This window comes from Mustela erminea, chromosome 3 (assembly GCF_009829155.1).
Source record: "Mustela erminea isolate mMusErm1 chromosome 3, mMusErm1.Pri, whole genome shotgun sequence".
NCBI lineage: Eukaryota > Metazoa > Chordata > Mammalia > Carnivora > Mustelidae > Mustela > Mustela erminea.
This window is the reverse complement of record NC_045616.1, coordinates 124,710,192-124,725,973: the sequence shown is the minus strand read 5'-3', so window position 1 is coordinate 124,725,973 and position 15,782 is coordinate 124,710,192. Positions and strand designations below refer to the sequence as shown.

The 15,782-nt window shown below is 43.8% G+C and overlaps 1 long non-coding RNA gene across 1 annotated transcript; it reads left to right on the top strand.

Annotated features, from left to right (window-relative positions):
- The first annotated feature begins 2,825 nt into the window (after positions 1-2,825).
- Positions 2,826-6,535, top strand: LOC116586888. Its single transcript, XR_004284186.1, has 2 exons — positions 2,826-3,635; positions 3,770-6,535. It is a non-coding gene; the product is annotated as an uncharacterized LOC116586888 (long non-coding RNA).
- The last annotated feature ends 9,247 nt before the right edge of the window (positions 6,536-15,782 follow it).

The window sequence follows — 15,782 nt, the reverse complement described above, 5'->3', positions numbered from 1 at the left end:
CATGTGCCTGGCTATTTATGGGCTGCGCTGCTGTCTCAATGGGGGAAGCAGGAAAAGTGTAACATTTCCATAGTGATATGAGGGAGAGAGGAAAAGAGCCAAAACCCAGTGGTTTCCCCTTCTCTCCAACTCCCGCCTCCATGCAAATATACACGGGTTTCAGTTGCTGTCAGAATGGCCCTGGCAGAACTACAGGGACCAACGTCAAGTCGAATGTTAAATTCCAGGTGGTCAGGGTTAGCCTGTGACATGGGAAGTTCCACTTGGTCGCATGTAGAAGCAACAAAATTCCTCCTGTAGTAAGCTCTGGGAAGTGAAGTAGACTTGGGAGCAGAATACAGAAGGATGCTGTGCTAGGTAGCTAGGAGCAGGAACCTGGAGAAACCTGAGCATCTGCATTCATCCGAGGCCTCTGGGCGAGGGCCCAGTTAATTGGATTGGGTCATGGCTAAAGCCTTTCTAGGGATCATTGGTTCCTCCCACTTGGCCCTGTTCCCAGGATGTCCCAATCCCATCATTCCTGTGGCAGAGATGGAGCTCCAGTACTGCTCCAGGGGCCTGTCTAATTTGAAGAACAGTTTTACTTCCTTGGGTGAACTTGTACCAGAAGTCTGCCTAAGACAAGGCCAGACGTCCCTACGAAGCTACCTTCAAAGGGGCTTAGAAACATGGGGTATTCTGTTGCTGTGAGTCGCATCAGCCTATCTGGAAGTGCTTTCTAATTTGAAAGGGGCCAGATGCACCAGACCTTGTTTTGGTAGTGATTTAAATTTTCAGGCGCTCCAGGAAATGGCTCTCAGGGCTTAATAACTGCTGAGTTGTTGGACTTGTCTGCAAGCACAGTGGGGAAGCTGACCCAGCATTACAGTGAGAAAGGCAGTGCGCTGGAGCTAGGGGTCACAGCCTGGCTTCTCTCCTGAATGACCTCGGACAATTCACCAACCCGCCTCTGAGCCTCCATTTCCTCAATGGCAGGACAGGCCTACTTAGATTTTATTGAATTTTTGAGAGTGTTAGATTAACCAGTAAGTAAAATCATCAGTCATTTTGCAGTACTCCCTTTATAGATAACATGGGAAGCGATATAAAAAAAAAAAAAGAACAGAAATAGGTATTTAATAAATGATAGCCACTTTCCCAAACACTGTGTGACCTTGAGCTAGTCATTTAATCTCTCTGAGACAGTTTTCTGTCTGCAGTGGAATCTAGTTACCCCCTTCACAGAAATCCTATGAGAACTGAATGACAAAAACCCTAAGCCCAAAGCATGGCAGGAGCAAGAACAATAAATATCCTCTGTGATGATGTGACAAGCAGTAAGATGAAAGATTTAAGCCATAAGAACTTCTTATCAGCTGTGCTGTGGAAAATTAAAGAACCCACACTTAGGGTCCAGTCAGGCAGGACATCCTGCTTTGGCATGGCTCTTCCACCTTCTACCTACTGTGGGTAGTGCTCCCCCAATCCAGCCTGGCCCCCAGGTCCAGACCCCTCTCCAGGTTCTTGCTCCCAGAACCCTGCGTAGTGTCCTCAGTACCCTGGAAGCCTTGTTCATCACTTCCCAGACTGATCAAATTCCTCCTGGTGGGCTTGGGAGGAGCTCACCTTTTCAGAGAGAACCCCTTTCCAATAAGGCTCCCCATTTGGTCTTAAAGACCTAAATACCAGTGTATTTAGAAAGTGATCCTGGCAGCTCGTACCAAAAATATCTGCAGAAGACAGCTCAGAATTCCGTTTCTGTTCACCAGATTAATGATGATTGTATTGACGTCTCTGCTTTCACACCTTAAACATAGGTACCTGAAGCCTAGGACTAAGAGGGGCAGTATGCTCAGTATTTAGTATCTTAGCCCTCACTTCATACCAATTGCAGATACTTAATCTAAATCATGTCAACGCATTCACTCTGGGAAGTTAAACGTAAGGCCTCTGAGTGGCTTTTAGAGTAACTGTGCCCTGAAATCGAATTTTGGCATTTGGTTAGACAACTTGATTCTGCTTTTGTTTAACCTAGCAGTTTTAGAAAATGTGGTTTTCAGTTTTGATTCAGAGTGGTTCCCTTGAGAAAAATCTTGAAAAAAGGATTGAAAACAGGTAAGGATTTAGCAAATTAGGGTCAGCTTTAAACTGATGGTGTTCATTGTATCTGTTGGTATTGATCTAGTTTTGATCATTTTTTTTTTTTTTTATCACCTGGCCCAGTTGTGAACTCCCATGTGAGCCAATTGGAGTAGCAGGTGCCAGCCACAGAGTTGGTACAAGGCTGCAGGTGGGGATACCATCAAGTCCCTGAGCTGTGTTCTTTATCTGAACTGAAGTACTGACAGGGCAGGTGGGACCTGTAATCCCAGAAAAAGGGCTTTCTTGAAAAATGTTGCTTTTAATGGCTCCTATTCTGGAATCCCTGGAAAGAAAATTTGACCTTTTAGGTACTCATGCTGACAGGTAATTTCTGATAAATTGCAGTTATCTGAAGGGTTTAAAACTATAGGTGTCAGTCATTTAAAAAGGAAGAAGAAGAAGAAGAAGACAAGAAGACTCTTTATATAGCAATATGGAATTTTACCAAGGTGGGGGAAAAGGGCAGAACTATTTTATATGCTATACTTTAAAAGAAAATAAATACATTTCCTTATATATCCGTAGGTTATTTCTGTAAGTAGATGGAAATAGTTGGTTGCAAGGTAACATTGTTTGCTTTGGGGTCTGGGAACTGGGTGGCTGGGGGACAGGGGTGGGCAGAAGATTTTTATTGTATACCTTTTGTATCTTTTGAACTTGAATGTATTTTTCATTTAAAAAATAAAAAGTAAAGATAACTAAAGACAAATTTTAAAACTGATAAAGGAAGTACCGGGGGAAAAAAAAAAAAAGATTGTAAGAAGGAAGGTGGACTCTAGCTCTGTGCCAGCCCCCCTAAGACCTGGAAGCAAACTGGACACGCGTAGAAGGAATGATCTTGTACGGACCATGGACTCACAAGAATGACCAAGTCAGTCTTCACTGTGTTACTTCTTGTTGAAACACCTCGGCATGAGGACATGTGCTGTTCAGATGAACGTGTGAAGTGGGCTGTGAAGGGAGAGATGACTGAACCGTAGTCTGTTGTTCTCTGTGGTAACCCCTCATCCTCTTCCCTGTCCTGTGAAGCCTTCCCCAGTGCTCCAGTCTCAGGGCCTCAGCCTTTGCCTACACCCCTCTGACTTTGGGGATGGCATTTAGCAGCCAAACACCCACAGATCCTGGACTGACGTCTGCTTCTCACTCCTACCACTTAGACGTTGAGTGATCCTCATGCTCTAGATCGGATGGATACAGACACCTGACGTCACCTCCATGATTTGATCTACAGAACTCTCCTGCAAAACCATTTTACAAACAAATATTCTTTAAGGGTCTCTCAGCCAGAAAGAGGCAGCACTGGGATTTGAACCCAGGTCCCCTGACTCCACAGCATGTTATCCCACAACCCACTTGAGAATGCAGGGCGAAGTGCTGGAGTCCGTGAGGAGGTGGTGGTAGTCTCCTTGAGGACCAGCCCTGTCCCTGACTTACTCCTCCTCGGGGGATGCTAGGCACCAGCGGTGATGACAGGAAAACTGTGGTTTGGAAAGCAGATCTTTGTGACTCACCAGGTAATTGAATAACCCTGAACTTCCTCTGAAAGAAACCCAGAATGGCTAGCCCTCCATGCCCGTGCTGTCAGCACCAGAGGTCGGGGCGCTGGGGTGGGCAGTTTTCCACATACGGACCTCTGTTGTGCTTGCAGGGGATGGAAGAGGCGGCAGCCCCGGGAGGAGACAGCAGCCCTGCCCAGCGACAGCCGCAGTTCCGCTGCGAGCCTGCTGGATTCAAATCTGTGCCTCAGTGATGCGACCTATGACAGCACCTCACGCCCTACCCAGCCACTGGGGAACAGCTTCTGCTTGGACTGTCAGATTCCCGTGTGCCAGGTGATTGCTGTCTGCTCTCCCTAAACACAACCTGCAGGGTTTGGAAGAGAAGCCAGGCTAAGCTCCAAACTCCGGGAGTTAGGAGGAAGGCTGGGCTCTGAGCAGGTGGCCAGGCCTCCCACAGTTAAGACCAGGAACTCACTGCCATCGAGCTGTTTGCCGTCTGAAGACCTAAGTGAGACGAACAAGTGATAAATTGCCATGCTGCTTCTGTTACTCCTCATTACAGAAACTTTGGGTGGGACCAGGCTACATGTCTTCTGACCAGCGGATTTTCTCCTGCTTTACCTAATGGGAGACCAAGTCATCGTGGAAACATTGCTATGGAAATGGTAGTTACCCCAAATCAACTCACATTTGAGTCATTTAGCTTCAAAAGCCGGGTGAAGCTACCAGCACAGCAGAGACGCCCTAGACACTTGGATCGATTGATTTTTTCATTTGTCAACAAATAGTCATTAAATTCCTAATTTCCAGGCATTGGTCTAGGCACTAGGAATACAACATTGAGCAAAACCAGCCCACATCCCTGCCCTTATGAACTTATATTCCAATGGGAGGAGATATAATATATTCAAATTAGTGAAATATATAGGTGGTGATAAGGGATAAGGGGAAAAATAAAGTGGGGAAGGGGGGGTATGAGTTGTGAGGGGTGGGAGAATTTGTTATTTTAAGTAAAGTGTCCAGGACAGGCCTCCAACCTGAAGTAAAGACCCGAAGGACTCAAGCGTGGAGCCATGTGAATACCCAGGGGAAGAACATTCTAGAACACTAATAGCAAGTGCAAAGGCCCTGTGGCAGGAGGGCTTACCTGGTTAAAAGACCATCAGGGAGGTAGGATGGGATGGGAGTGGGAATAGGGTGTAGGGGGTAGAAGGTAGAGGTGGTGGTGGTACAGGGCTGAGCAGGAAGAGATGATTCCCAGAGGTGGGGGGATCCAGGTCACAGAAGGCCAAATATAGGCTGTTGTGAGGACTTTGGCTTTTTCTCGGAGAGGGGGATCCCTGGAGGGTTGGGGCAGGAAAAAAAAAAAGCATGATTTACCTCCTGTTGTGATAGGGTCACATTGGCTAATCTATAGGGGTAGCAAAGGCAGAAACAGGGAGCCCAGTTAGGAGACCTTCTGATAATCCAGGTATGATGGGGGCCCACACTAAGGTGGAAGCAGTGGAGGCTGAGGATAGTCGGGTTGAGTTCCTTGACCAGGGCACCGTGTCCCCAGTGTGGAGCTTAGTGAGCCCAAGAACAGTGTCTTTCTTTGTTTCCTTTGCTTCTGTGGCTGAGGATTGCCCTTTTGATGGATAATTTCTTACTTTTTAGTTAAATGATCTATCTTGCTCTGATTAAAGAGCCATTTGTTCTCTTTAGAGTGACTCTTCTGATCTATTAAATATTGATTTCATAACTCAGCTCTAAGAGAATACTTTTAAGTTCTTAGGGGCCACCTCATCACTGCCCCCCCCCCCCCCCCGAGGTATAGTAGCCTGACTAGAGACGTCTGATACAGAAAATCGACTCCCAAGTTTCTGGGGACACATATCCATATTTCAGCAGGAGATTGACCTTCCTGGTTAGGGCCTGAGAATCTTTTATTTCTCTGAGTGTGGTTCTGTCTGCCTGGTTGCCATGGTGGCCCCCTCTGACCAATGCTGGGGTCTCCAACATAGGGGTTGAGGGCCCAGCAGGTGTCTCTCCATCCACCCAGGGGACCTCCTAACTGCCTGTTCAGGCTGCGGCCCCATGACATTTGCAACTGAGTGGGCAAACTTTAACAGACCATTCACAATTCTTTTGGATTCCTTCCCCCTCCCTTAATGTGCAAATATCTCTCTGGTCTATTGCTGTTGGCGGTTGGGCCCTCATTGTGCCCTGTGTTCTGCCTGCTGGCCAGCCAGGGTGAGGGTACCTGTCCCGTACCCTGCAGTCTGTCCCCAGTGAGACTTTTTAGTGATCTTCCTTTTGCTCCCATTTGTTGGCCTTTTTTTTTTTTTTAAACCACCATTGTTCGTCTTTACCATTGTTTGTCTTTTAACAAATATCTGCAAATGAGTTAATAAAATTTTAGAGGATTCCAGTTTCTCCTACTTGCCGGTATGGTATTTCTCAGCCCTGGCTTTACATTAGCATAAGGAACTTTCAAAACTATGAAGATGCCTGTACCACACTCTAAACCAGCTGTTTCTGAATGTAGAGAGCGGGGCACAGGCTTCAGTATGTTCTAAAAGCCTCCCCCGCCTTCCCCACCCAATGATTCTGAAGCACAACTTTGCTCTCTTTCTTAAAGGCAGTATAAACAGGGCCTAGCACCGGCAGGCTGTTCATTCTCCAAGGCGCTCAAAGGTTTTCTCTCAAAGCTTCTTTCTTGTCTAAGTAAGGTTTTATGGAGAGTCTGAAAGAAGAAAACGTTCATTATATAAATTCAAATGTCTGTTCCTTTACCAGAACACAGGGCCTGCAATGAACGATGAATTAATATAATTTTAGTCTGGAATCCATTGGAAAAACACAATTTTGTTTCATTGTATTTTGTATGTGTTCAGAGCAGTGATCTGTTAAATATAAATGGTTAAAATGTACCACGAAATGTTTTTCATTCTTTAATGCATTAGGGTTGGAGAGAACCAGAAGTGGTTCCAGCTCGCCTGGGGCAGAGGGGCCCCGTTGGGGAGCAGACAGGGCCTGGAGGAATGAGCATGGACAGGGGCTCCGAGGAACCAGGTCTTCCTTTTCTGGCCAAGGAGAGTCAGATCCCTTCATTCTCTCCTGCAAGGAAGGTTTCATGATTCTACTATGAATGTGTAGAAATAGGTTCTGAGAATATAAAACAGCTAATTCTGCAAACGTCTTTGTGTAGCATTTTTAAGTTGACTGATTTTCTCCTGTGCCACCCCACCCACACTCTGCCCTGGAAGTCATGCCAGCTAGCCTTTTGTAAGCTTTTTCCTCTGCCAGTAAGGCCTTCCAAGTCTTCTTTGTCTGGCTGAATCCCACTCCTCCTTTGGGACTGGGTTCAGGCATTTCCTCCTCCTGGCAGCTCTCCCTGTCTTGCCTTCCTATCCTGACTTAGTGAGGGACCCCTCCCTGTGCTCCTGATGTGCCCGTGCTTTCCTCTGTCTTGGCCTTTCCTGCATTTGATAGAATTCTCGTGCCTGCTTCTCCTTCCCTACTCAGTCAGCTTCTTTTCTCTCTACCTTCCCCTGATTAGCACAGGACTTGGCATATTTATAGATTTATTTTAAGAAAGAAAGAAGACTGGGTGACCCAAAGGTACTACTGTCTCCGTGCTGTGTTCTATTTGCGATGCATTTACAAGCAGGACAATTTAGAAACTGGAATTTCTTTGCTATATTTTCCCTCTCTTTCATTTTAAATCGATTGGCAAGGTTACCTCCAGCAGCTCTCTCTTTGGTGAAAGTCTAAAATTGTCCGCATCCATGGTAATGACACGATGTTTTATCAGGCTTTTATTGATGGGGTTTAGATTGCTTTCAGATTTTGTCACAAATGGTGCTGCTCTGAACCTCTGTGCTCATTGTATTAGTTTCCTACTGTTGCTGTAACAAAAGATCGAGAACCTGGTGGTTTATAACAACACAAATTTATAACCTTCCAGTTCTGGAGGTCAGAAATCCAAAACAGATCTCATTGAGCTAAAATCAAGGTGTTGGCGGGGTTATATTTGGCTCTGGAGGGTCTTGGTGAGAATCCTTTCTCTTGCCTTTTTAGTTCTAAAGGCTACTCCATCCCTTGGCTTCTGGCTCTCTTCCACCTTAAAAACCACAAATGTTGGTTGCGTCTTTTCACACTAACATCGAATCACTTTTCTGCTGCCTCTTCTGCCTTCCTCATCCACATTTAATTGACCCTCAGGGTTATGTCGGGCCTACCTGGTATAATCCAGCGGCATCTTATATCAGGTCCGCTGATGAGCAGCCTTCATTCTAACTGCAATCTTTATTACTCCCTGTCATGAACATGACCTACACCTTCTCAGGTTCTGGGGATTTGGATGCAGACATTACTAGGGGACCATTATTCAATTTGTCACGGTCTTTACCTTTGAACATTAGTATGATCATCTCTGTGGAATAAATGAATGAGAAATAAACTTGCAGAGTTGTGGGGAGGGGGAGAATGCACAAACAATTTTAACTGCCCTCTTAAAGGTTTCGATTTCTACTAGCGCTTGTACTCAAGCCCCTATTTCTTCTCACCCTGACCAACTCTGAATATTTTAGTCTTTTTAAAATCATTGCAAATCCTGCCGTTAGAAATCCATTAGTACTACAGAATTTGAAAACTAAACAAATCTGACATGTGCTGACATTAAAAAGCTGATGCGACACAGAAGTATCCATGATTCAAAAGATGATCTTCTTCGCCTTCTCTAAGTGCCGTTAGTCGATGAGTAAAGATGTGGCACAGAATCAATACTAAGGGAAATACCCTATGATGAATATTTTCTTGTTCGCAGTTCATAGATTTACTAATTTATTAATTAGTCCATTAGTATCTATCATATCCTTAATGCATGCCAGTGACCACCTGACCTCTAGGAATTTACAAGCAGTAAAAGGCGTAAGTCACAAGTGAAGGCAGGTGATTTGAAAATTGACTCTGCTTGTGTAAAGTCCATCCATACAACTCACATGCTCTAATTCAGAATGGATCCCCTTTATTTTTGACAACTTCACGCTTTTTCCTAAATAGTTGGGAATCGTACAATATTGCCATATACAATTGCCAAAACTTGTCTGAGTAAAAATCTGTCAAGTCACAGGAAGTGATCTAAAAAACTGATTTTCTGAAGTAAGCCAGTTACAAAAAGGCAAATGTCACTCCAATGAGGGGCCTGGCGTGGTCAGATTCACAAAGAGAAAATTGAATGGTGGCTGCTAGGGGCTGTGGAGAGGGCGAGACGGGAGCCGTTGGATGGGGAGAGCATTTCAGTCTTGCAAGAGGAGAAGAGGTCTGGAGTTTGGTTGCATAACAGTGGGAATGGAGTTAATACTACTAAACTGTACTTAAAAAGGAATGAGATGGCAAATTTTATGTCATTTATGTTTTACCACAATTTAAAGAAAAATCTAAAAGCAAAACAAAACGAAAAAACAAAAACCAATCAGCTATCTACGAAGCAGTCATTGGAGAGGAAGTTACCGCAAACTTTCATCGGGTGCCAACTGTGCTGGGCATTTCCAAGCATCATTTCATTTAATCCTCACAACCACCCTGGGTGGTAGCCGTAACTGATACTATGTTGCAGGTGAAGAAACTAAGTAACTTGCCCAGAGTCACACACACTGGAATTTGAGCCCAGTTTGTCTTTCTTCTGCATCCTCAGGCCTGACGATGTGTGAGATGAATGTGATTTCCACTGAGTACCATCCTAAATATTCTTTAAAGTAGAAATGCTCTTATTACAAATGACACAAGGACACAATTCCTCAATGAGGATATAAAATTCCTAGAAACATGCACTGGCTTCTCCAGCTAAGGTTTATCTTACTAAATAATTAGAGCTTTAACTTCCTCCCCCCTGCCCCCACTTCCCTCTTTTCTCATTCTTTGTTTCTTTCATTATTAATGTCTGCATCATGGTCACACAGTCCATGTTGAGGTAACAGAATTAAATTTGCTCCTGCCTGTACCATTCTTTCATTCAGAGACGGCTGGGAAAGATCTGTAAGGGACAAAGGACATGCCCCGCCCGTCCCCGCTCTGACACAGGCCCTCGATGATGTCACATGAAAAGTCATTTCCTGCTTGATCTTTATCTGTAATGCTGACCAAATTAATAGCTTTACTTCCTTTACTTGTGTGTAATGGAATTTGGAAATAAAAGTAAAATCACTTCCTATGAGGGTTTATATCCTTAAGTCCTTTAAAGTTCACGTACTTGGATGCTTTTTGGTCTCTGGAGACCGTGAGGTTGTTTAATGTAGAAAAGGAGCAAGCCATAGAATGGGCCATGCTGAAATTCAGTGATGGTCATGGCTTACTTACTATCCGTGCTCTGGTGAATATCTTTCCAACTCCCAAACCTTCTGAAGAATTTGCAAGGAGTAAAACCTGACTCATCCTAGCAGGGAGGTTTCAAAAGTAATTAAAAAGGGTGGATGTTGTTATAAAGTCAGTCACCCGCGTGGCCCTTAGAAGATGTCCTCTGCTGCACAGGTCAGTGATGAGAGCCCCAGATTTAAGAGTCTCCTTTTGGCAAGAGAATCTGGAGATGACTAACCCAAAGGGAGGCCATGGCGTCCAGTGACAAATCATGCGTGTGAAAATGTCAACTGTCAGGCTCATGTCCTCAGGGTCCCTGTTCCCTAAGGAGAGACAGTGGTGCCCGAATCTGGGACCAGCCTGGAAACTGAGTAGCCACTACCAAAGGGGAGACGTCTGAGTTTACATTTAATCAGTTATAAATGTCCACATTTAGATGCTGTATAATTAACAGTCAAACTAGCAAATCAGCCTTCACTGAAAAACAACTGTCTCCTTTACCCCTTTTTATTCTCTCATCTTTTCCCCTTTGTCCCCCCAGATGTATCCATTCATTGTCAGATGTCAAAACAGGGTGCGTTTGATGCAAAAGATGGAGAGTGACATTTGCTGTGCAGAATTAATGGCCTTGAGAATGAAAATACTCAGTCTCCTGACTCTTGACTTTTAAATAGAACTTGTGTCTTTATCAACAGGAAGCAGATATACAGCGGACAGAACCTGATGCAAGGCAAGAAGTTTTAAAAGTTATAGATTTTTCTTCAAACTGGGGTTATTTTTGGAAGCTTAACATCCAGCTTGGATTTTTCTAAAATGAGGTTTTTGTTTCTCTGATGATAAAATCAATACATGATAAATAATACCTGAGAAGTATAGGAAAATACTAGAAAAACAATGGCTACTATATTTTGAACAGGTTTACTTTACTAAGTGTGTCGGCCCTGCAGCAGCTCTGTGGGGAAGACACTGGAACTACTCCCTTTACCCACAAAGGTGCTCAGGCACCAAGAGGGAGGGTCGTGTAGGAAAAGACGGAAATAGTGGAGCGGGATTTAAATCTGGGTCTTCAAACTCCAGAGCCTACATTCTTCACAGCAATAGCTTCTTTAGTGTTTGCTTCTTGTTTAGAACTATGGAGGTAGGAAAATGTGGGGTTAGATTTAAACATTCTTTATACCAGTACACACTAGTGTACACACCGGAATATTCTAGAATGTACACACCAGTACATTCTACAAGGAGTAGAATGTAGTGGTTATGGGGAAAGGAGGGGAAGAAAAAGGATCATCTCTCCACTGCCTTGGGAGGCACAGCCTCTGGCAGCGTTTCATCTGACATTCCCCTTGTGATCTGGGTGGAGGTGGCTATGATCTTGGCGGGCTGGCCGACCTCTCAAGAGGCCTCTTGAGTCCCTCTTCCACAGTTTCCCTGTGATTTTGTATAGGTCTGATTTTTTTATATGTCTCTATTTGAAGTTACTTGAGTAATTTCTCTTTTCTCTGGCTGAATCTGGACTGATGTGATGTATATAGGAGCGTATGATTTCTTTTTTTTTTTTTTTTAAAGATTTTATTTATTTATTTGACAGAGAAAGATCACAAGTAGGCAGAGAGGCAGGCAGAGAGAGAGGGAGGGAAGCAGGCTCCCCACCGAGCGGAGAGCCCGATGCGGGACTCGATCCCAGGACCCTGAGATCATGACCTGAGCTGAAGGCAGCGGCTTAACCCACTGAGCCACCCAGGTGCCCCAAGGAGCGTATGATTTCTATAACTGGAATCTGATACAGATTTACTAATGGCTTTTTTTCAATTTAATATTTTCTCATAAACATTTTAGAACTTTCAAAATCAAATGCTTGCCAATAGCGTAAGATCCCTTCATATAAATGTAGCATCATTGACTTTCTATTCCTTTGTTAGTGGACATTTAGATTCTCTCCAGATTTTTTTACTCTCATAAATGAATATTTCTTTGACACAATGTAGTAGTTTTATACTGCTTTCTTAACAGATTAGTACAGACTTGGTGGCTGAAACCACGAGCAACACAAACTCACCTTGCTGCTTTGGAGGCCAGAAGTCCAAAATAAGCTCACTGGGCTAAAATCAAGGTGTTGCCAGGGCTGGAGTCTCCAGGGAAAGATTCCTTCCTTTCCTTGCCTGTTCCAACTTCCTGAAGCTGCCCACATTCCCTGATTCATGGCCCCTCCCATCCTGAAAGCCAGCAATGGCTGACTGACTCCTTCTTCTAGGGCATTACACTAACTCTGACTCTACTGTCCCCCTCCTTCATTTAATAAGGATCCTAGTGATTACGCTGAGGCTACCTGGATAATCCCGGATAACCTCTCCCTCTCAAAATTATCTGATTCACAACTTCAATTCCCTCTGCAACCTGATTCCCTCCTGCCCTGTGTGTAACATAACATATTCACAGGTCCCAGGAATTAGGACATGTGGGACCATTTGTGGAAGCCATTATTCTGCCTACCACATGCAGTAATTCTGATTCTAGGAATCTATCCTGCAAGAAGAATCAGAAACACAGATAAAGGAAATTTTTAAGGCTTCAGTTGTGTCAAATGTAATTATACCAACTTATATCCCATTTGCTAATTTAAAAAATTTCCATCTCATTCTCACCATGTCATGCTAGCATAAAATAATAGTTTCTCAGTATCTTCTTGGTGTAGAAGCTTATATTAATGAGTACAATACCCATGTGTGATAGAAAATTCAGAGAGCACAAGAGAGTCCATGGTGGAAAGCAAGTCTCCTGCTTGCCTGTATCCTCCTATCTCCCCCACAGGCTACCACTGATGCCAGACTTTTATATATCATTGTAGAGATATTCTATACATAGATAAACATTTGTAAGGATATGTTGCTCCTTTTTACACAAATTGTAATACATTGTGCCCATTCTTCTGATCTCCCATAGGTTTTTGAAATAGGATTCATATGGGTAAATAACGTTATTATCTCTGATCTAGAAATTCTGTATGTTCTAAATTAGCCACAATTAATTACAACTTATCTTAGTGAGCGATGAGCCACATAGAAACCTTCTCATCTTTTACTTAAAAGTGTGCGCGCAGGAGTATCTGGGTGGCTCAGTTGGTTAAGCATTTGACTTTTGATTTTGACTCAGGTCATGATCTCAGGGTGGTGAGATTGAGCCCTGCGTTGGGCTCTGCACTGCCTGTGGAGCCTGCTTAGGATTCTCTTTCTCCCTCTGTCCTTCCCCCAGCCTGTGCATGCACAACTTACATTCTCTTTCCCTTACCAACAAAACAAAACAAAACAAAACAAAACAAAACAAAACAAAATCAACAACAATAAAAAAAACCCAAACCATGAGTGCATTAGGATTCTACTTTTTGTAGATGCAAAATTGCAATGGGAAAAGGTGTGTTGAAACAAGTTCAGTGTTGGGACAGGCCTCTATAACTCCATCACTAGAGCTGAATGTTGTGTTGGTACTATGAAAACGGATGGTATGTCCTGTAATAAGGAAACAGGAGCTCTTTCTAGCTGAGAGAAACTTACAGTGTAATGTATCAAAATGCAGAACAAAGCAGATTTCACTACTATGAATCCATATTTTCATAAAGAATTATCCTGTCACCCCATATAATAACCGCTTTCTGACTGACACTCTATGGTAGCATTCCCCAACCGCATTCTGGAAGGTAATAATTTTAGGGGAGAAAAAAAAAAAAATCTATTATCAACGAAATTCAACCAAGCATTCAAATAATAATCTATTAAAAAATAGGGAAAAAAAAACCAACAATCAATCGAGCTAGTAGCAAGAAATGAGCACATAGGAATAAACATTCAGTAAATATAAAATAAGCTCTGAAATTTCACAAGAATATTAGAGAGGGTGAATACACTCATATATACACTAAGATGGGGTGGGATGGGGTAAGCTGTGGTTCTCAGGAACTGTGAGGACAAAGGTCACTGGAACGAGTTAGAGGGAGATTCTCCTGGCCCAGAAAATGTTAGTGAGGGCGGAGTGTGACGCTATCAGAGATGTATAAACACTGAAGACCAGCCACAGGGGTCTTAAAACAGGCAGAGAATATCGTATAAATTGTCTGGCGTTTCCCCAGACCCAAGCTGCCTTGCCTGGCTACTGAAGATATTTCATTTTGTCAGGGCAATGCAATGGGAAGAAGAAAAGGAAGAAGCTGGAAGTATTTGCCCTGCTTTCCACTGCACGTCTTCCTCTCTAGAAACCAGAGCCACATAAGTAGCTAACTCTACCCGAGTACCTGCTGATGGGTATGCGGGCACACAGAGGGTCACAAATCTAGCAGAAAAGGCTATTGGCTGTTAGTAGAGTGATGGTACCTTGGAAGATACACAGAAGGTATCTCACGTTGGTCCAGCAGAACTTAAAGCATCTTAGCACCTACTTTTGTCTGGTCTCTTGAAACTCCTTCCACCTGTGTGGAGGCCACTGGGTGCCTTTGTGCCAGGGGTCCTTGACACAGTGTATTCTGTGGAAATTAGAAGGGAAGGCTGGTCCCAGGATTGGGAACTTCTCTGTGTAATGAGTGCCTTTCCTCCCCGATGCACTATTTGCTTTTAAAGTTTCCTTAGAAACCATGCATATAATACTTAACTCACCCTTGGCTCCATTCTGACATTTTTTGGTGGAAGTCACAAGAACTGTTCTTTTCAACTGTGGCCTTTTGCATCTCCCAGCTTTCTCTTGGTTTTTAAAGTGTGGCCACTCAAGAGGGCCAAGATCTCATTTGTCATGCCAAGATTTGTGTTTGTGCTCTTGGCAGGATGTGCTCTTAACCTCTGAATACTACGTCTCTGAAGGAAAATGATGTGCTCCAGTGACACACTTTACGGTAGAAACGTTGTTAGCAGGGACAGACATGATATCAACAGCACACAGGCCCAGTTCCGTGGTTGTGTGGGGCACCCCTATGCCAAGCCAGTGCAGGTGGGTAAACTGTCCCCTTCCATTGCCAGGGGAGGGAAGCCCCAACACCCTGTCTCCATCTTTTAGGCCCTCAGGGTTCACTCCCACTTCTCTTGTCTTTGCACCTGCTCTCCTCCCCCACTGCTGCACAACCACTGCCCTCCCCCATTCCCACAGAATGGGGTGGTCTTATGAGCTCTAGTCCTGGCCACCTGAAGAAGGACAGTGATGGAGAAGGGCTTGAAACTTCTTTTTAGTCATGGCTACTTACTTATGACCCAGCCCTGAAGAGACTAGACTCAGCCTTGGGATTTGTAGTCACATCACTAAAACAAGCTTTGATTGCAAAATAATTGGTATATCGGGGTACCTGAGTGGCTCAGTGGGTTAAGCCTCTGCCTTCGGCTCAGGTCATGGTCTCAGGGTCCTGGGATCAAGCCCCGCATTGGGCTCTCTGCTCAGCAGGGAGCCTGCTTCCCCCACTCTCTCTGCCTACTTGTGATTTCTCTCTCTCTGTCAAATAAGTAAATAAAATCTTTAAAAAAAAATTAGTGTGTTGATTATGGTTACCACACAGAGACGCCTCAACCTTTGCTAAGAGTCTTTCATTGCTTATGCCTGAAAACACAACCATCATATTTCAGTGATATCTTTTATCATAAATGAAAATCATTTCTTTTTTCCTGATTAAGAAATATGAACTCATTTTAAAGAATTTTTAAAAATATAGAAAAGGATAAAGGAGAGTGTAACCACCCCCCCCACCCAAAAATAATCTCTGTTAACAGTTTGGGGTCAAGCTCCTAGGTTTTTCCTGTGCATGCACATACAGTCAGACTTTCTTTAAAAAATGTGACTGTACTATTATGATGTTTG